General features: G+C 45.3%; 1 protein-coding gene across 1 annotated transcript in view; it reads right to left on the bottom strand.

Annotated features, from left to right (window-relative positions):
* Positions 1-21,409, bottom strand: part of BACH2 (BTB domain and CNC homolog 2) — a 192,702-nt gene that overhangs the window by 136,596 nt on the left and 34,697 nt on the right. The window contains exon 2 of the mRNA XM_080586610.1: positions 13,809-13,895. The gene's annotated coding sequence lies outside the window, so the exon portion shown is untranslated. The remainder of the gene's footprint in view (positions 1-13,808; positions 13,896-21,409) is intronic.

Below are 21,409 nucleotides of genomic sequence, written 5' to 3'. Positions count from 1 at the left end.
TTTCACCACAAGCAGGTGTTGGGAAGCCCAGGCTGGGAGGGGCATGCAGATAAAAAAAGAAAGAGGAACCACATTTTTTTTTTTACATGTGTGATCTGTTCAGATGAACCTTTCTTACCGACAGCCCCTTTTCCTGGAATCAGCGCTGATGCCCTGGTGTCACCCTCCAGCCCTACCATCAGCCGGCTGCGCACCTCACACATTTGGGTTACATTACCTGGTTTTGGTGATGGATGACACGATTTCGGTGGCAGTTCTGGGGGAACCAAGTCATTTTTAACAGAGATATAATTAAAATCTCTGTGCGTTTTTCAAATTTAGATTCATTTTGTGTTTTACGATTATTATTTTGATACTATTACAGTCATGTGCTGCTGTTTACCATCTGAAAAGTGAGGAATAAAGGGAAGATCTCTATTGAAACCCAACTCTTTTTTTTTCCCTTGGTCACCTTGCATGCCCCGGTGTCTATGATTTTTCACACCTCCACCTTTGATTTTGCACGGAGGAATGCTCTGAGCCACAGCTTTCCCCCTACCCGCTGCTCTTCCTCGACCAGCGCCCCGGCCACCCCGCGCCCGCCGCTCCCCTGCAGCTCTTTGTTGCTGAAGGTCGGGGTCAGCGGTGTCAGCGGCTGACATGATTAGTGCCGCCGACATTGCACCACTGCTCCGAAGGAAGCAGGCAGAGGGCAGGGGACAAAAAACAACAACAACAGAACCTGCAGCCATTTTAGGCAGAAGGAATCGGGCTCAAAGAGACATTTGCAACCTCACACTTCCCAATTAAAAAGAAGGTCCTCGCACCACAACAGGCGCACGAGGCGTTTTAATGCGCTGCCCCGCTCGTAAAATCAGGACACCTCTCCTGCCCCGACACATATCCTTGCGGTGTGCTCCAGTTCTCTCAGATCAAAGGCAAAGATTAGGGAGGGGAAAAAAAACAAAAACGATTTTTTTAAAAAAAGTACCGCACAAGAGATAACGCCTAACCTGTGATTCAGCAGATTCGAATGCTCGGAGGTACAGCAATCTGCGCACTATTGAAAGACAGCAGCAGTCCATTACATGTATTGATTTGCAGCACTTTGTCAGCACTAATGATGTTACCTCATTAAAAGAGATAAATGCCCTACTGTTCTACCAAAAGCATCTGCTCCTTCCTCTTTCTCGCCTGTTCTCCAGCAGGGCCCTCTGCAGAAGCATATTGAAATCAAATCCAAATCCAATGCAAAATTTGCTTAGAGCGGCTTGCTAGCATTGCCTTTTTTTGTTGTTGTTGTTATTGTTTTCTTTATTTATTATCGCTTTAAAAAAGAAATGGGTTGCTCCCTGTTTCGCACCAGGTATTTATTTCTTCTTACCACACTGAACGGACACATCAAAGGAAAACAAAGCCAAGCGCTGGTTCTAGTTAGGGAAGCGTGATCGAGCAACAGCTGCGCTCCGTGTTAACAACGTTCCCGCGGACAAAGAATTCCTCAAAAATAAACCGGTATCTGTGTCCGCAAATGCGTTTATTGCTGGGTAAAATAACAAGGGCTGAACTTTAATCAAAGCAGGTGAAGTGATAGGCAAGGCGGTGATAATTCTGTTAACACCCACCAACATGTTGCCACACAGAACGCGCTGGTTTTGTTTCAACAGATTCCTACTTACAGAAAAAGGTAGCAGTTTACCATAATGAATGTTTTATGCATAATTCCTTTGTGTGTAGGGTCTCCAAAGTACACATTACTAAAGTCTATTAAACTCTCTATTTAGCAGAATTACCAACGTGCCTTTTGGGAAATTATTACAATGAAGCTGTACCGGTATTTAAATTCCAGTTGTTTAACAATCTTTTCCTAATCACCAGTCCAGGTATCTACTTTAAAGTGCAGTCAGACGCTGTTCTTCCAGACATCATAAGCCTTTCTACAAGCTCCTTAAGGAAATTCACTACAAAGTGACTATTTCGACCTGTTTTTCATAATTAGCATCAGACAGGTACTGCTTTTACACAATGGGAGCTCTTCCCAATCTTCTTCACCAAGCACAGCACTCCACAGTTAAACCTAGTTACAAAAACAATTAACTATTTGCAGCCATACAATTCATATCCATGTGTTAGCATCTGAAAGATAACAGACTTTTAAAGACAAATTATGTCCCATTCTTTATAAATGGCTTTTCTATGAGGAAAGACCTGTCCTTGGGTGAGACAATATGGCTTCATGGATGGAGTGACCTCAAAGCTGCTCAAAGTCAGCACACACCTGGGTCTCTACTCTGTTCCAGCTACTAGACTCTCTGAACTGTACGTAAAGCAACAACAGAACAGCTACTAACTTTTGTTTTGAGCTCCTCAGACCACTTCCCCTTGAAATACCACAAACTACAGCTACAGCTACTCTCTAAATGTGCCAGTTTTCACGGCAAGGAGCCTTAAACTTGATTCCAAATTTTTAAAACTGCTCCTGCTTCTCCTGTAATAAGAACAGATATCGTTCCAATTGGAAGAGTCTCGTGTTTCTCAGGGGAGAGGAAGCAAACTTCATCGTACTAAAAGTTACGGGATTAAGTTCCTGCGGCGGGATGGTGGAGACCTCGATCCCAACCTTTCGGATTTCCTCCATGACCTTCAATAAATCACCGTGTCCCTGCCTCCATTTCTCACCAGTATGAGGGTGATATTTCATCCTCTTTTAAATGCCCAGAAGCACTCAGGATCTATCTATGGGGCAGTCAGGCTCTTCAGCAAAGACAACCAAGCAAGCACCTAAACAGATGTCTTGTCCTTGCCACTACATCATACCGACAGTTTTATAACTCCAACACCAATTCAATTCTCAGTTAACTTCAACTGCAAAAACAACACTAATATATCTGAAAAATGCAGACAATTTTTTGAAACCAATGGGCTCAAAACCAGAAAATAAGTAATAAAGAGGTGTTGCTCAACAGCACTACTCATCAAATGAATATGTAGAATTTAGGCCATCATATGACTGACTTGTTTTGCTTTGCCAGAATTCAAAGTTTATGTGCAAATACAGATAAATGGAGGACAAATATCATCACTGTTAACTGGTTCACACAGTATGAGACCCTCTGACAAGTATGAAACAAATATTGCCCATTTATTGGGTCTAAGGTAAATTCAGTGCCCTCTGGCAGGCCTACACAATAAAGCAGCTTCCATCATGAGCAAAAGTCCTCCAGAGAACAATCCTTGAGAAAAAAAAAAAACAACAAAACACACCAGAGCAAATGGGTGGACCTATTTTAGCCACACACTAATTCCCTATAAATCAATGGACAAAAGTGTTTCATTTCTCCAGTTACAAACCCTGGGCCAAATTACCTTTGCTGTAACAACCTCATTGACTCTGCTAGAGTTACACATGCACCACATTTTGTCCTTGTTTGCAATGAGGCCAAATCTCCCATAAATAAGAAAGGAAACAATCTGTTCACCTTACGTGAAATGAGAGGAAGAGCAACCCTTTCACCTTTAAAAAGGAGATAGAAGGAAGAACACTATTAATTTCACTTCTTCAATTTGCCTCTATGTTAGGAAAGACTCCTGTATGCTTTTAGAAAGGACATGTTTTTCAGGTTTTAAAGGTTATTTTATCCAAGTGCAGATCAAAAGTCCAAGAATATCAGATGTTGGAATAGAAGAGTATCCAGCACTCACTTTACTATCCATTAAAGAAGTACCTCTTCTATCCTGTTTGACGAGGTGGTAAGCCGAGGGGTCAGCTCTACTACAACCTGAAGCCATCAAGGCCTTGCTCTTATCTCTTGCTCCTGCGGGAGGCAAGATGGCCCTACTGAGCTGCCCCAAAACCATCCATGTCTTTAGTTCAGTCAGCTGTTGGCTGGATTCATCCCATTGGGCATGTCATAACATGGCCTCATAAGACTCAATGCTTGTGCAAGAAGGAAGGGGGGAAGTCTGGGCAAAGGACACAGTGGACAAACAAAGAGGACAAGTGGCTGCAGCTGTACCTGGGACTGCCTTAGGCTGCCCTTTAGTCCCTGATGCCTATCAGAAGACCCTGTAGAAATACAAGACACTGTGTGCAGTGCTGCACTTAACACGGGCATTACAATACATGTGTCTAATGTTCCCATCTTATGTCTCTGTGTCTATCATACCAGGTGACAGACATCACCTGGCAATACAACTTCACTCTTTATTTTCAGCGTATTGGGTATAGACACGGTGCGGCCTTCGTTAATTATTGCGGCATTCATTAAGGCTACCTCAGCCAAGCTGTCACTTTGTCTCTCCTGCCACCTACTGTACTGAAAATCAAAATATGTGTCACCAACTAGCGTTGTGTCCCCACTTCTGTTTGGAAATACCAACCTCAGTTCTTCTAGAAGTACCACTGTTTGCCTGTTGGGAAGCCCCTGTTGAAGCAACTGCTGCAGTGATGCTATCCAGTACTTCTTGATGGAGGCTAAATGCAGTGTTTTGAACGATACCTAACTCATTGATGCTTCATGGTTAAAATTAGTGTTAATAACTAAAATTTCTCCACAGTTTAGGTTATGAACTATTTTCCTCTTTAACCCACAAAGTATTAATCACAGATTTGTTTTAAACAGTCAATGGTGAACAATACCCTGTAAACCTCTGGCCCTTTACTTGCAGTTATTTCCAATGACAACACTCAGAAGGTGCAAAACCCAGCAGAAAAACAACTTCCCATTAGGTGTGTGACTGGCAGCTCGTGGTTAGGGTTGAAACTCTTGGTTACGCACTTGAGATGCAGAACCAAACTAATGTCACCCAAGAACAGACCCATCAGGTGCAAGAGTCTGCTTCAGACCATGGTTTATGCTGGTCTTTTAGCACCTCACTCTCTAAAATCTCTTCTGAACAAGCCCGGCTGTGCCATGCCTACCTGCTACAGCACCATGCTACCCGTGTGAGATGTCCTCTACACGGTCCCTCTGGCTCTGATGCTGTGGACTACAGAAGAGGCTTCAAAATCACACTGCGGCTTGCACCCAAGTGGTACATCCAAGGGAAAAAAGGCTACTTGATCATAACCATCTGGGTTGTGACATCAATCCAAACTTTGAAGCAAGTAATCAAAGTAGGCAACATAGAGACGGGCAGCAACAAGTTCGAGCTAGTCCAGCACAGTCCGAGCACTCTGCAGGAGCTTCAAACCCATCCACAGTATGATGTGGAAGCCAATAAGTAATCAACCCCAAAATGACTAAACAGATAGCCCTTGTTAATTATTTATGCCATCCTCCCAGAAGGCGATGGCATGACAATTTCACTTTTTAGCACTTCATTATTTATTTCGAGAAAGTATTCAAAAAGAAAACAACAAGCTGCAATTCATAAAATATTCTCATAAGTTTTGAGTAAGAAGAAAACTTGCAAGTGCGGGTTTATTTTCCATATACGATGTTCCCTTTTACTTAATCAACAAGCAACGTCTTTGGAGCTATGTGACAGCAGCTATCTTTGATGAAAGGAATATTTTGATGAAGGAGAAAGACATTCAACATTAGCATGATCAAGTAAGCTATCAAATTCATTTATTTATGCTGTGACCATAGTAATCAAGAAGTAGTTAATGTGGAACTGAGCACCAGTTAAAATGCATTTTAAACCTCATTTTACACTGGTTTGCAAACGGAGATCTTTTACTAGCAGGATGCTTTAGGGTCTTTTCAGGCTGCAACGAGAGAAGCGGATACAGAAGATAAATTGGTCTGCTCCTGCAAACAGTCTTGCTTTTGCAAGAGGAGTACTAACGTAATAGTGGGCCTTTCATCTCAGCACTTAGAATTTGATCAACTGAGAAAAAAACATTAATATAATTCCACTCACTCACAGATAAACATCTTTGAAAAATGAGGCCATTTCTGTTCCTAAAACAAATCTGACAAGGCTACAACTGAAAGTACTTCTGTAGCACACACACTTTAGTATGGACACAGGAAAACTATCAAAATGAGTAACCAGAGGGTATAATACCAGCTATTTAGCCACCAAAATGCCTCAAGAGCAGCGATACATCCACTTAATGCCAAATATGGCCCACAAATATCTATTATACATGAATAAATGTATCAGGGAGTAATAGCACGTTCCCGTTAATTACACAAAGGCTGCGAACAAGTGAGAGGCCTGCAACATGGGTAAAAAGGGATCTTTTTACAGTGCATGATCAGAAACAGCATTTGCTGACACCAATTTAATTTATAATGGGATCAAGGCAAAAAAAAAAAAAAAAAGCTCATGTTAGCAGTGCTACAGGAACTGTAAGCTAAGAGCTAGTGGACTGAACAGAGCCTTAAAACAACTTAGTCCTTTTAACACAAGCTTGAGAAACCTGCTACTACAGTGGCAGTATCAGGGGGTGATTCTATCCTCACTAGAAACTCCTAATAAATTTTAAAGTATCTTCAAGGATGCTACAAGGGAATAAATAAGCCAATTTTATACATCCTGTACTGCCTGTTGGGATTGATGTCTCACTAAACCAACAGGCGAAGTTTAATCTCTGGAAGGACTTCTACCTCTGCTGTGCTTAACCAAATGGAAGGGAAAGAAATTTAAGCTTGTTTGGTCTACAGCGGACTGTGGCTTTCTAGCAGAAGTTGGTTGAAGTTTGCTGATGAGTGGGTGATAAGCTGCTCCCAGAGTTTTGCTTGCTTTGGGAGGAGTGAAGTGGTTGGGAAATTTTCAGAGCAGATTCTCCAAGCAAGCTGTTCAGAGAAGCCACTATCCAGAAGGCTCAACAGGAGGAAGAGGAAGCAGGGAAATCACAGTTAATGGGATTTGGCCACAACCAGAAACAGCTAAGTTTCAGAATACATTATGAACACTCTTGCACTTCCCCATTGCACCAGTTCATTGCTGCATGAGAAAAATCTGTGTATATTTAATGCCTTAAAAAGCTCCATGGAAATTTAGATTAATGCATGATCAGAAAAATATTGCCTCATCTCTGGTTTGCCCTGTAGATGCACACATCAAATAGAGGAACATCACAGAATCATTAAGGCTGGAAAAGACCTCCAAGATCATCTGGTCCAACCATCCCCCTACCACCAATGTCACCCACTAAACCATGTCCCTAAGCACCACATCCAACCTTTCCTTGAACATCCCCAGGGACGGTGACGCCACCACCTCCCTGGGCAACCCATTCTGATGCCTGACTACTCTTCCTGAGAAGAAATATCTCCTAATTTCCAACCTGAACTTGCCACCACTACAACATAGTTTCCACGATTTTCTGTAGGGAGAACCTGTCAGTCTAGAGATTTATTTAAGGTACATGCATGCTTGTAAATGCCGTAAACGAACACTGAGATATGAGGAGGTCACTGCCCCACTCATCTTAGAAATCACCTCTCAGCCTGCTGATCCCTCCACAGAGGATTATAAAGTTTGCTCAAGTTTTCTGTGGGAGGGAATTGCTATTTGATCCTTTCTAGGGGTATAATTGGAGCTCAAAGTACAGGGTTACCTTGCTCACAGGGAGAGCAGCTCTCCTTGGCACAACTTCAGATTGAGGAAGGTTATACAATTACGGCATAGAATAAGGTCTTTGGAAGGAAATGAAGTTCTCTCAAGCCTGAAGGAAAGAAAGAAAAACTGCCTCTCTTCTGAAATAACAAGTGCTTTGGTGTGCCTTGGCAGTGTGAATTCCAGGAACCAGCTACGAGTTGCGCCACTTTGTAAAGAGCAACTAGGTCAAACCTCAGAGCAGGACCCACATCCCTTGCTGCTCTGGGTAGTGAGGCACCAAGGATCTCTTGCTCATCCTCCGACCTGGATGGATGCGGTGGCAGCCCCTGCTTTGGAGCTGGGAAACGAGTCTGTCTCTTACACGTAAGAGAGCAATTGCAGCTCTCAGCTTTGAAGGCTTTCTGTATTCAGCTGCTGTCGGAAAAGACAGCAATAAAGAAAATAACATAGAATCCCTGTGTGGAAATAACATGAGAAACAGAAGAGACAATCTGATGCAAGTGGCTGTAGGTGGGAGGCGAACAGTGCTCCTTGTGCGGGCAGAAAATAACAGAGAGGTTGCCGCAACACCCGCTTCTCTAAGACCCAACACACACCTGCCAAGGAATTTACCTCCTGAAGCGCTAGCTAGCACTGTCAGCTCAACTCTGAGAAGAGAGCTGGTTGCAATGAAAGAAAAATTACTCGAGATGCCCTCTACCTGATGCACGCTGTGCAAACTGAAGCCAAGTGCAGGACATGACATAACATGTAAGCACTCCAAATGAATTCTTCCTTGGATCCCAAAGGAGGCAGCGCCACAGTACGTGCAACAAGGGAAGATGCCAGCAGCGGAGAAATTCCTGGTCTAATCGTGAGATAGAGGAAGCAACAGTATGACCAGAAGAATGGAAGCGATATGAGAAGCGAGATAAAAGAATTATGGAGCTGATAGCATCTTACAGACAACACGATTTTTAGAAGAAAGAGGGGAAGTTGAGCAGCTGTGAAAGAGAGGGAAGGAAGAGTAAGGCTGATTTTCCTGATAGTCAGGTCATGAACAGTTCCCAGAACCTGTCTAGTCTGGCTGGATGTCCGATATCAGAAGCAAAAAACATGTGGCAACCTCAGCGCATAGACAGGAGATATTGAGGAACAAGGTATTAAAAAAAACTACAAGCCGTCTAAGCGCAATAAATTGAGATGAAGCTACAGACCTTTCAACGAACAATGAATCTGAAAAGTCAACAATCTCTGCATAATTTCCTCTGTTAATTCAGACAAAATCTTAAAAACAAAATAAAAAAACCCTTTTGGCTTTTCACAACCTTCATTTCTGTTGGAAGTCTTACTGTCACTGGTGGGAGTTTGACTTTATTAAGTGGGAATTTAACAGGAATTGCAGCTCCGTGTAAGCTATGGGAAATGTTGCTCACAGCAAGAGAAGATGTAGGATAATGAAGTATTTTGGGAAGGGAGGAAAAAAAGTTACAGTAAGTATGCAAACAGAATAACTAACAATGCTGTCCTTTCTCTGGGACCTTCTGGAGGATTTCAGCTCAATCTACAGCCATTCCTCATTATGTGGCCATGGCTTATCACACAGCCTGGGTCTCCAATCTGACTGCACATCTATGCCTTACACTCTTATCCCCTTGCTGCTTCTCATCCCAGACCTCAGCTGTGAGCCGAGGGGCAAGGACCCTGTTGTGGGTTTGTGCAACAGCCAATGTGGGACCCAGACGGGACTTATGGTGTGCCAAGTGCTCCTTCTCCATAATTAGCGAGGGAGACTGATAAAGAAACAAAAGACAAAGGGTTTCCTCCAAGCGAGAAAACTCTTACGCAGAAAGCCAGTCTAGCCGAGAAGGCTCTCCCCACGCCAAACGTGCTCAATAGCACATCGCGGCACAGGGAGCAGGCTGTGAAATCCAGTGTTCTTTCAGACAAAAGTAGGGGGGAAAAAAAGAAGAAAAAAAAAGAAAAAAAAGAAGTGGGAGGAGAAAAAGGGAAGAAAAGGTCAAGCAGACCAGGGCAGGCTGCAAGCAAACAATCCCCTCCCAAAAGGAAAGCACCTTGACGGACACCACAGTGTAGCCTGCAGAAGATGCTGCCCTGTGGGAGAGAGGGTCAAGTTAAAATACAAAACCACACACTTGCACAGTCCTACGAATTTCTTCAATGCAGCTAAGAATTTAAGAAAATACTTTGTGTTAAAAGTTGCTTTTTGCAAGTTATTGCATATTATTGCCTATTTGCTCTACCAATTTCCAATTGCAGTTTCTGCTCCCGGTAGAAGTCGTCATCAGAACAATACACTGGCATTTAGATATTGCCTTGTTAAGAAATCTAGAGTAACTGGAAGTCGTATTAATAACATTTAAATGCAGTATATGCCTATTTAAAGTTTGAATACATATCATTAGAAAACAGCATAAATTAACCCAACCTAATTCTCTGGGATGCACGAAGATCTAAACAACCCTAAGTCTGATGTTCTCCCTTACCACCCACTTGAATAAACAAAACAAACCAAAACACGCTGGGGTTAGTTTAGGTTGCAAACGGCAACAACGTCAGCATTCAGTCCCTGGGCCTAAAAGCAGTTTGCTCCCCGATGCAACGCAGATCGTGCCACAGCCCCCTGCTGCGGCCATGCACCATGCCAAGAGGCAGCCTGCCCGCCGTGTCCACCCCCCCAGCACCACAAAATGTCCCTGGGCAGGCTGGGGGACACACACCGGTGCTGCCACTGGGTCCCCTGGCAGGGCCAGTGCCTGCAGTAGCAGGGGGCAAACTGCTTCTCCAGCAACCCCCCCACTGGGAGCCCCCCGATCCTGCAACCCAGCGCTGCCAACAGCGTGCCCTTTGTTGCGTGCGCGCACGGCTTGCTGGTTGTTTTGGGTCTTGGTTGTTTTATTTCAAGGAGAATTCGAGTTTTAAATGAGTAATCTGTTTTCGAGTGATTTCTCCACGCTGGCTCCACCCTGCACTGTAAACTAGACATTACCTTATACAAGAATGAATCCGCTGCATTCCTCCGTCTCGCTGCCGTGCAGCACATTTCCTACCCTCGCAGCCCAACCAACAGCAGCACACGCTCCCCCACCCCTTCCCCCTCCGTTTTCTTTTTCTTTCCCTTTTTTTTTTTTTTTTTTTTCTTCACCGCCTCACTGTGTTTTTGTGTAAATGATCTCACATGACTCAACAAATCCATCTGCCTGGAGCAGGCCGAGTTTGGAGCCTTCCCAGGAGGGAGGAGAAGAATTGCTTTGTGGAAAGGACCTGGAGCTTTGCCCTTTCTCTGGCTCAAATTACCCGCCTGTCAGGCCTGACGGATTTGGCTAAAAATAAAAGGAAGCGGGCCGTGAAAAGGAGATGAATGAGCTCAGCAGTTCCTTAGATAACATGGGCCCGGTGTTGCCCAAAGCTCCCGGCGCAGGAACTTCAAATGCCGGGCATGTAAGCGCAGGGCCGCAGCCGAGGTGAACTTGGCCGCTGCGGGGAGAAAAGCAAAACCCAACCGTACGCCGCTGGAAATAACTGGATTAAAGGCACGCACGCAGAACAGGAAAGCTGCCTGCTGTAGGTTTTAGGCTTGTAAAATGCCAGATTTACGGCGTTTCCACGGCAAGCGGGGTCTGGGGGCTGCGGCGGGGGGACGCGGCGGAGCCACGTATGATGTCAGCCTGCCGGTCGTGCCAGCGCCGCGCGGAAAGTCATCTGCGCGAATGCGTGCCCAGCGCCCGCAGTGGGTATTAAGCACTTAGTTTGGCAATGTAATGACACACTGTAACAATCTGTAATGCGAGGCAGTCAGCAAAGCCCTGGCTCTGCGAGCTATTCCTCCTAACCATTAACCATATGTTTGGCTCCGCCGCCACCCGAGCGAGCGGGTGTTCCAGCGCACCATCTGGTTTCTATCCACACAGGCAACTGCAAAGCACACAGCATTTCCCCCTGGAGCCGCATGTTCCTCCCGGCTGCCCCTCTCCCGCCTCGCTCCCCGCCCGGCCCCCCGCTCCCCATCTTCCTCCTTCGCCCATCTCACCATCAGCCTCTCCTCCCACCATGCCACCCTGGCCGTGGCGCTCGAAACCACACATGGCCCCACCAAAAACGCATCCAAAGAGTGGGGACGCCATGGTGTGCAGCCCCCCGTGCTCCCCAAAAACACACACTGGGATGGCATCGCCCAGCGTCGATGCCTGATGCGCCATGTTACAAAAATAGGTGCTCTCCTGGCCCACCCCGGAGCTGCCATGGCGCTCATCGCATCTCGCACGCACACGCCGCTCAGTTTGGGTGACATCGACCCCAACCCAACACTGCAGGTGGACATCGAAAACAAGCCCGTCAAGTGGAGGACATTAGCAACCTATCTCTTGCCCCCAGTAGGGCTTTCTATAAGCCCATCTGGTTTTGGTCACCCAGCCCACCAAATCGAGAAAAAAAAGGAAGAAAGAAAGAGGAATGGAATGAGAAAGAACTGAAGAAAAAGGAATGAAAATATTTACTTTCCCTGTGGTAACTAAACAAGCTTTTTCTCTAACTATAAAAAAGCTTTCAAGTGTTGTGTTTTAGAGGACCTTGTACCATATGTTTGCTTTATGATTCCATGAATTCTAACTACTATTTATGTTTTTAAAGCACTTCCATCCTTCTGTTTATTTCTGAAGTCACCTATGGGAGATCAGCAGTAATTTTCCTCCCAGGTTGGCCAATTTAAGATTAATCATGACCTAATGCAAGTATTCAGGGATGCAAGCAATAGGATATTCAGCAAATCCCACACTTGCTCCTTTAAAATAAGTTTATACTCTGCAATGAGTCACACATACAGTGTTTATGCAAGTAACCAGTGCTACAAGAGAAAAAAAGTCCATTACATTTGCGAACACATACGCATCGCAGCTGTAAGCACACAACTGCTTACACCAGGACTCATTTCTATGACTGGATATTGATTTTTCAATAATGTGTCATTATACTGATGTTGATACAGCAACTATCTTCCTGGAGTATGCAATTTAATATTAAAAAGAAGCTGGCTCGAGGAAATATCAAATCCCCACACCCATTCACATACTATTTAAATGTCTTTCCTGGTCACAAATACAGCAACGCAAAGCCGCACTTGCATTTCTTTCCCACCTAGCACCTAACAAAGAAAAAGGAATCATCAGTTAAAAACAGTTCAATGTAAGGCAACCAGCTCTGCTGACCTGCTCCTTGATAAAATAGTGCAGCACTTCTTCAGTTTGTGCTGAAAACTAAAAGCCTACATCGACAAAGATGCATGCTTTTCCATCTCCTCATACCTGTGAAAAATCAGCGTATGAAAGAGCCACTGTAAACCCTTATCCTGGAATCAAATACACATGGGAAAAACCCTTCTGCTTGTGAAAAGCCTGATGACTTCACCAGGACTGCCTAAGAAGTGTGAGAGTAGGATCCGCCTGGATGCTTTCCTGCTCAGCCCTACTGTAGGAAACCTGCTTTTAGCAGGGGTTTGGACTTTGTCTCCAGCGGTCCCTTCCAACCCCTATGATTCTGCAATTTTCTGATCTGACCCCACTCACAAACTCCATCGCAATTAGCACTGTAAATGCCCCCCTCTCCAGCTTCCCCTGTCCCTCAGGAAAATAATTAAATGATTAAAAACATAAGATGCATTTTAGCTAGCAACTTACATTTTTTATAAAATCAGGTCTGAACATATCAGTAGCATTATTTAAACATCACACATTGGGATTCCTACAATTCTTCAACGAGAAATAGTCTCCATTCACACAAAACAAACAGTGGTAGTCCTCTACAGCAATGATCTAGGCACGGGTCTTTTAGCAGACAACTATCTGCTCTGATCCAGAAATCTTTTAAAATGGGGAATTCAAAGGAGATAGTCATAGATTCAACATTTTACAGTCTGAAGGGCCAGATAATCATTTGACCTTCTTCCATAAAAACAGGCCTGGAGCTTCCCTTCTACTTCTGTGCAGTTGTAAGTGGTTGAATAAGAGCCTCTCTCTTAGGGTAAAACAAAACAAAACAAAACACTAACACAGAAAACTAAAAAGAACAAGCTCAGTTTTAACAGCCTGCCATAACAAAGGAAGATGCCCCAGCAACACCGTCCTATTCACCAATCACCCCTGCTGCCAGAACACTTACACCCGCTTGCCTGGTCGGAATTAATTTAGCAGCGGGCCACGGGGTCTCGCTATACCTTGTCACCTTCCTGTACCGTTCAGTCTCTGACAAAGGGCCACTGTCAACCTGAAATCTAGCCAGTTTTTAAAGCGTAATAAAAAGTGGTGTCACATTATTACCTGAATCCACCGAGTCCTCCAGCCAACAATGATGTTTCTGCAATCACATTTTCCTGTTTTTAAAAACTTCTCTCTTGCCTCATCGCTCTGTGTGAAAATCAACACAAAAGAGAAAATTGATTAACTGCAGAAGATTATCTATTATTTGTATTACAGCTGTTAGACTTCCCAGCAGATATTTAGGTCTTTTTTTTTTTTCCTGCTGAGTGTCATGAAGATATTAACCAAGAAAAAGTCCTTTCTCCAAAATTCCTTATTGACCAACCATCGGCAGACTGCACCTTGGAGGGGGCAGCCTAGAGAGGACAGCAGATCGCTTGTGGAGCTGTGCAAGGGAACTCAGCTCCCTGAGCCCAAATCCTGCATCCCAGGATGAAAGCCCAGCAGATACTCAGTGCCACCGAAAGCAGACATATGGGGGAAGAGGGAGCTGCTTCTACATTTCTTTCAGTTTCAGCAGTAAATACGTGCCACTAATAACCACAGCAGCAATGTAAAAATAGTACTTGCAAAATTACATCAACAGTAAATTACTTAACTGTACAGTTTCCCTGAACTGTGCACCTACAACATTATCTAGGTAGCGACTTGGCTTAAAATTCTTAAAAGGGTCTTTTTGTGTCTGTGCTTACTCCCTGCTTCACAGATTACTAGCTTTATGTTTCAGCGTCAAACCCTCCCACCAATACACCGATGAACCATAATGGACACTTAAGAAATTTCCATACTTAAACAAGGGAGAAAAAAGGCCATATGGTAGAAACCCAAATCAAGATACAGCCTCATAAAAAAACTACCAGCCTCTCTGAGCCGCCTGAAGACACATCATACGTGAAGAAAAAATGCGACTGGATTTTCGGTACTGGAAATGCCATTAACGTCAATATTTCATTGCTTTCTCTGAAAGCAAACAAAACAAATACCTTCACTTCAGGAAATGCAACTCAACCATCTGTACTTGATCCCTTGCCTACCTTCACAAGGACAAATGAAGTAGACACAGCCACGCAGCACAGGTGGGATACAGTTGTCATACCCCTCCTGCTGTACCAGGGGCTCGAGTGTTTGGCATACTCTGTCCATGGGCGACATGGATGTCTGCCAGAGAGAGCTTTGTTGCAAGGTTTTGGTCACAGCGGTCTGATTGAGCCATTTCAGGAAAAAAAAAAAAAAAAAAAACAGTGTCTGGAAAAACTCAACACGTTCTGGCAACCGCTGCAACAGAGATTTTAACCCTGGGACTAGCACTGAGAAACTGGGCTTTTCCATGGAAAGTGAACTTTAGTGTCCACGACAAAAATCTGCCTGAATCTGGCCAATTTGCAAGCTTTCCAAAAAAACGAAACAAAGCAAACAAACAAAAAAAGGAACAACCGCAAGTGTGAAAAGATTTGCAACTTCCCGAGCGAGGTCAGGGCTGACCCCTGTGCTTGCTCCAGGCGACCTCCCTGCCACGGCCCCGGCAGCGTGGAGCCACTGAAGCTACAGGCAAAGCAGCCAAAAGCTGGGCCAGGGGAAGGAGGAGAAAAATACACCAGAACAAGAAACTTCACTGGACAGGGATGGGAAAATGGAGGTTGGATGGGGAGAGAGCGATGAGCCGGTCAGATGCAGAGGGCTGCAGGTGGTCATGCGGTGGCTATGAATCCTGTTTGCATTGATACAATGCCAGCTGATGCCATTTGCCATTGTTTGCTTCTTGCGTTTTTTCTTTGGTGTAGCAAAGGTAGCTTGTAAGAAAGAGCACTGACGGGTGGAAGCATTGAAAAGAAGTGTTGTGGGTTGCTGCTGCCTGCAGCATCTCCCTTTGTGCTTCCCCTGCCGTGCTCGGTGCACTGGACATACCTGAGCCGTGCATCAGTGCTGTGGTATAAAAGCACAGGAAAATACTGGTGTTTGCTGGCAACGAAGGCAGCAGCCACCCCCCGGCTCCCTGCTATCCCTCTGGCCGCTCGGGCAGACGAGCTGTGCCCCAGAGAGCTGCCACGTGGCCGCAGTGCAGGGCACTCGAGTCATCTCAACCCAGCATCTCCCAAGTGACCGCTAATGGCGAGTTCCTAACCAACCTGAAACCCTGGCTTCTCTCAAGTAAAACTAATGAACACTCACAGCAAAAGCAAAAGTGAAGTGTATTTCCAGTATGTGAAATATTATGTGACACTGAGACGTCTCCGTGGCCAGGCTGTGAGATCCTCAAGATCCTTTGTCCTCTATTTTAGCTCTTCCCGTAAAAAAAAAGCAGCAACGCTTCCCAAACCATTCGTCAAACCCTCGAGCGTGACAGCGATAAACGGGAAAGTTGGTGAGGAAATTACTAACTCCTTCAGTAGGATTTGAGTGGTGTGCAATAAATAAAGCCAGGGGCCAAAGGCGGAACAGCAGGAGGAAGCCACGATGCTGAAGAGCTCGCTTGCTGCGCGCCGAGAGCTCCGCGTTCAGCGCCGAGAGAGGGACGTGATCACAAAGTCACAGGCTGACCGTGTGTTCCCGAGGCTTGCACCAGGGCTGCGCAAATCATTTTTATATCTGGGTGATTCACAACGTGACCTTACTTGTAATATTTCCACGTGTTTGTGTATGAAAATAAAATTAACAGCAGATAGCTGAAGTGGCCCTAGATATTATGCCGGCTTAGGGCATTCACAGCCTATAACACTGTGTAGCTCTACAGTCAACCCAATGCACGATGCAAGAGGACGGTTCTTAAAGGTAAATAATTCAGGGCTTGAATTCTTCAAGGTAAATAATTTAGGGCTCTAATGAACTTGCCTACTGCAAACAGGGAGCTGCACTGCTCGGAGCCCTCCAAACTGCCCTACATGCAATCCTCGGGAGTGCAGAGCAGAAACCGTCAGCAAACACATGCCTCAAATATTCCTGGCTGTAGCAACAAGGGCTCGCTCGCTCTCAAACAAAAGGAATCTCGGCTGGGAAAAGGCAGCTACGCAGATCAGTTCCCGTGCTCTGTAGTGTGTCCGCAAGCTGGTGAAAAGGAGGTGCGATTTAAGAACCATCGCTCAGGCAAGCAGTGAGGAGGCCTGTGAAGCCAGGTAGTTGACCCATGCTAGTATCCCACTGAGGCACCAAAAAAGCCCTTCAAGGATAGCCAACATAGCAGTTTGGTCCAGAGGCGCTAAAAACACAGGTGACTATGGGTGAGGCTGTACGCTCACAGCTAAATATGATATTCAGTAGGTTAAAGACACCAGACAAACAACCAACTCCTCCTCACTTCACAGCCTCTCTTCCTCATCCTCATACAAAATTGGCTGTCATCAACTGCTTTTGTCAACGCCTGGGAATTTCTGTGCATCCATACACCAAAACACACTTCAGATGGGCAAACTCCATCAACAAACTACGGGACCAGTCCTCACCAACTCCTAAATTACCAACCTTCATCCTCTACTACCAAGGGCTCATTCACCAACGTCAACAATTCCTGAGAGAAACCCTATTAAAATGGGGAAACGGCGAATTGTCAGTTACGCAGTAACTGCTGTTGCTACAAAAACTTTTGGGGATTTTTTTTTCACACCTGCAGAAAACAGCACGTAAAGAAGACCCTACAGTTCCCTCACAACCTCTGATGAGAACGGCATGACACAAAACGTGGAGCAAGACCCCCGCGGGCCGCCTCGCTGCCAAGACAGGAGCACAGCAGGGCAACCTGCCCACAGACCAGCCATCGGGGCCGCCGCCGCCGTTCTCACTCCGTACCCAAAGGAGATGCGATCTCGGCGCCAGCAGAGATCTAGGTCACCCCACCGTAGACGAGGAAGCTGGAGTTATCCCAGCGCAATCTTCGAGGTAACGTTCCCAAAAGGGGAAGCAAATCTGTGGCGAGGTTGCCTCCGACGAGATCCTGGGCGTGAAACGAAAACAACCCCTGGCGGTTTCTTTGCTCCCTGGCGATACCATCCGACTGAAAAACACACTGCACGATGTAAACTACTTTGCAAGAAGAGTTTGTTGTAAATACTCAGGTTTCAGCATCTCCAGAGCTGGGAAGTGCAGCTCAGCTGCCAAAGTCTACCTCCTGAATGCCAGGCTGGAAAGTACTTGTTGGCCTCTCCCCTGCTTCAACAATGAAAACCCAGACACTGAACAAGAAAGAAAGCATGAATGACAATGAGTTATTAGTTTTTAAGCCTATGTTATTTGTGAACAATAGCTGTGCTGAGCCTCTATGCAATCTGGTAGTTGATACCTATCCAGGAACAGAACTGAAAACCAAAACAGCCTTCAAATCTCTGCTAACTGAAGTTTCTGTAATCTGTAATCTTTACGCCGTTTCCTTGTTTATGTCTCATGATACCGGAGTTCAGCTTTTGGAGCAACACAACTGAAGAACCTAGAAAGTGAAATGTGATCTTATTTACGAAATCAGAGAGCACGCCGCTAGCAAGAATTCGTACACACACACACGTCCAAATCCTGCTCCTCAGTCAAACACCCACTCTTGAAATCCTGTACCAACCAGATCAGCAAATGTGCACATGCTTGCACTCTTGCAGAAACAATAGTCTCTTTCAGTCCATACAATCTTCTAAAGAAACAGGCTAAAACGTCATGGGAAAAGTTAGGAAATATCTGCAGAAAACAGTTCACAAGATGAAAGGCAGAACGAGGCTTTTAAATTGTATGAAGTACATGACATGGAGGAGAAATTCAGCTTCGCCACCTATCCACTCTTCCAAGAGGCTTTCTTTTGTAATTTTTGCAAAATGTTCAGGACGGAAAAGGGGCCTGACAGCACTTTAGAAAATAACACACTCCAGAGGTGGGATGGCTCCCTTGTAACAGGAGCGCTTCAGGCAGCACTCACCTCGCAGAGCCATGCAGATCTTGCTGCCGATACCCGCTCCCCTCACATCTCCCACTGACACCAGGAGTTTTCAGCCCTTTTTGCAGGCAGGATGAGAGGCAGGATGAGTCCTCCTGCCCCAAGCACACAGCTCTCCTCCCATCACTCCCACCCTGCGCTGCTCTGCTGCTGCAGAGGGCACGGCTCTGCTTTTTAATTAATCCGGCACAAGTTTTGAGCTGCCGCGGGGCTAAGCAACACGACGGTATGTCTTCTGTCTTGAAATGCCACGGCAGGAGAGCCTACCGAGGGGAGAGGAAAACTCCCTGCCATAAGGGTGGGGAATTGAGGACCGACAAGAAGCTGCAGCGATGCCACTCCTGACCCCTCCAAATTTTGCCTCCAGAAGACTCAAATATGAGAAAGTGAATCAGCGGGGAACTGGGGCACAGCAGCCGGCTGTCAGTAACTATGGTTGGGAACATCCCTCACAAGTCACTGTGGAGTCGTACCATCCAGCCTGTACTCCACACCGCAGGCCTCCAAAAAAGCCACCAGAACAAAACTTCCCCCACTGCCAGAAGCAGCACTCACAGATTTAAAACGAATCCAGCTCTACAAATCCTTGTTTCTCCTCTGAAAAGGAAGTGATCGCTCCCGTACCGCAGCCCATTTTCTATGCGTGCACTCACACTGCCCATTATATTTTAATCATCTGGTATGCATCTTTCTACGGGATTGCTCACGTTAAGGAAAACACCGACTCCTGTTCTGCAAAAACACCACGAAGGGTAATAGCAGCGACTGCGGCTTGAACCTTTGCCTTGTGCGGAGCAGACAGTGTAACTGCTGCCTTTCCCAGCCCTCACACCCGTCCCCTAAAGTTGCTCTCACTCTCTGCAGGATTTAAGCAATTAATCTAGAACCGACTGTACATATTTTTCAAGCCGTAGGAGCAAATCAAAGTATTATTTGATGCATCTGATTATACAGACACCATATGAGAATGTGAGAGCTGATCAGACAAGCATACAAGTTGCTTTTTCATTTCACAGCTCCTAGAGTCAAAGAGGGTGTGCAGGACCCTGATATATACCAGATGTTTTAAAGTAAGGTGGAAAAACTGGTGTGGACACATTTGTCCATGGTGAAAGCTTCCTGACAGCTACCAACTGGCTCTGCCTTAGCGTGCAGCCTAGCTTTGCCTATGAAAGATTAAAAGCCTAATGGAATGGGAATAGTCACAGCTTTTATGCAGACATATAATCCTGCTCTCGATCCTGCTCGGTTTTCCCGAAAATAAATTTGACAGGTCTGTCCGTACGATGCGAGAAATCCTCAAAACAGACCCCATTTCATTAACTATATTCTTGGGACTACTGAAGACAAATGGATTATTTTAAAGAAGCAAGTTTGGGCTGGAGCTCATCTGTGGTTTTACCAAGTTCCACACTGAACCAAGGAAATGAAAGCATTTTTTCACTTGTTTTTGTAGCAAGTCTTGAGTCACTTTCATTCAGATTTATTTTTTTTTCAGAATTTGTTTTTGGATTAAGAAAAAAGCAGCTTTCACCTCAGCTCACAGAGCCCTCAGTCACTGCCTTCCCTGCAGTATAAGTACATGTGACGACTTCAAATCTCTGTCCTGAAAAGCCAATTTCCATCTTGTCATTACAATACTGGAGACTGGAGAATGTTTGCTTTTCTTAAAGAAAAAAAAAAAAGCCAAAGTTATCATAAAGAAAAAAAAGAAAAAACTCAAAACCAGTGCTGTTTCTCAGGAACAGGAGTGCGCATGTATCTGGTACTGTGGCCCCTTGGGTGAAGCTCAATGCGGAGAGCTGAAGTCTTTCCATGGCCTCTGGATGAACTCCGGAGAGTTCAAAATATTGCAAAAGGTGGACACTGATGTCCTTGACATCGAGCCATGTGGGTGCACGAAGGGAGGACGCCTGCATCAGCCACACAGCCCCGTCCAGCGGCACACACCCGCGGGAGCTTTCAGACCCTGCAATGATAGGAACCACGTAAGGAGGAGCAAGACTTTGGTAACTTTCTTGTTCAAGACACTTCAGCTCCTATTTCCATAAGCCGTGCTGGTTCAAAGAACACCACGGGATGTGTGTGAAAGGAAAAGGAGCATCCCGGGCCAGGGACAAGTACATCCACACTCTGGAGGTGCAAGCCGAGAGCTCGCGTCTCGCACGTCTCCCACATCCGACCTGAAGCAAGTTCTTCACTGAGCGTTGACTCACTTCTTTTCCTACATAGTGTTTTCAATCATAAAAGGAAATTTTGGAGATTTAACTGGGGCATGAAAGGTGACAGGACATGTAGCTCGCAATCCAGTTGAATAGTATTTATATCTTTTTATTTTAAGCATTTACTTGTGCACACCCTTCTTTCAGACAGTCTCAAGATCTGCACTGACATTAGTCACTCCTGCATGGTACTGTGAAAAATAATCCTTTGCAATTAAGCATACACTTTCTTCCTTACTGCTCTGGGAGGACATCAACCCATGGACCTCACTTCTTCCAAGTACCACCTTCTGCCTCCACCGAGTCCTTCAGTCACTGGTTCCAGCTGCATCTCCTTTCCCTTTGAGCCATCAGCTAAGACTGCTGGGTCTGATCTCCAAGTCCCCAGCTATCAGTGTCTTCAAGGACAAATGTTTGGATGCTATTAGCCCTACGAGAAAACATGCATTTAGTCCATACGCAAGGGCTCCTGAAACACAGCTGTTAGGCACAAATCTCAGTTTCTGAAATTTTCCTTTTGTTGCCTCATTATC

Source organism: Anser brachyrhynchus, assembly GCF_964034855.1.
Source record: "Anser brachyrhynchus genome assembly, chromosome: 3".
Taxonomy (NCBI): Eukaryota; Metazoa; Chordata; class Aves; order Anseriformes; family Anatidae; genus Anser; species Anser brachyrhynchus.
This window is presented reverse-complemented; position numbering and strand designations above follow the sequence as displayed.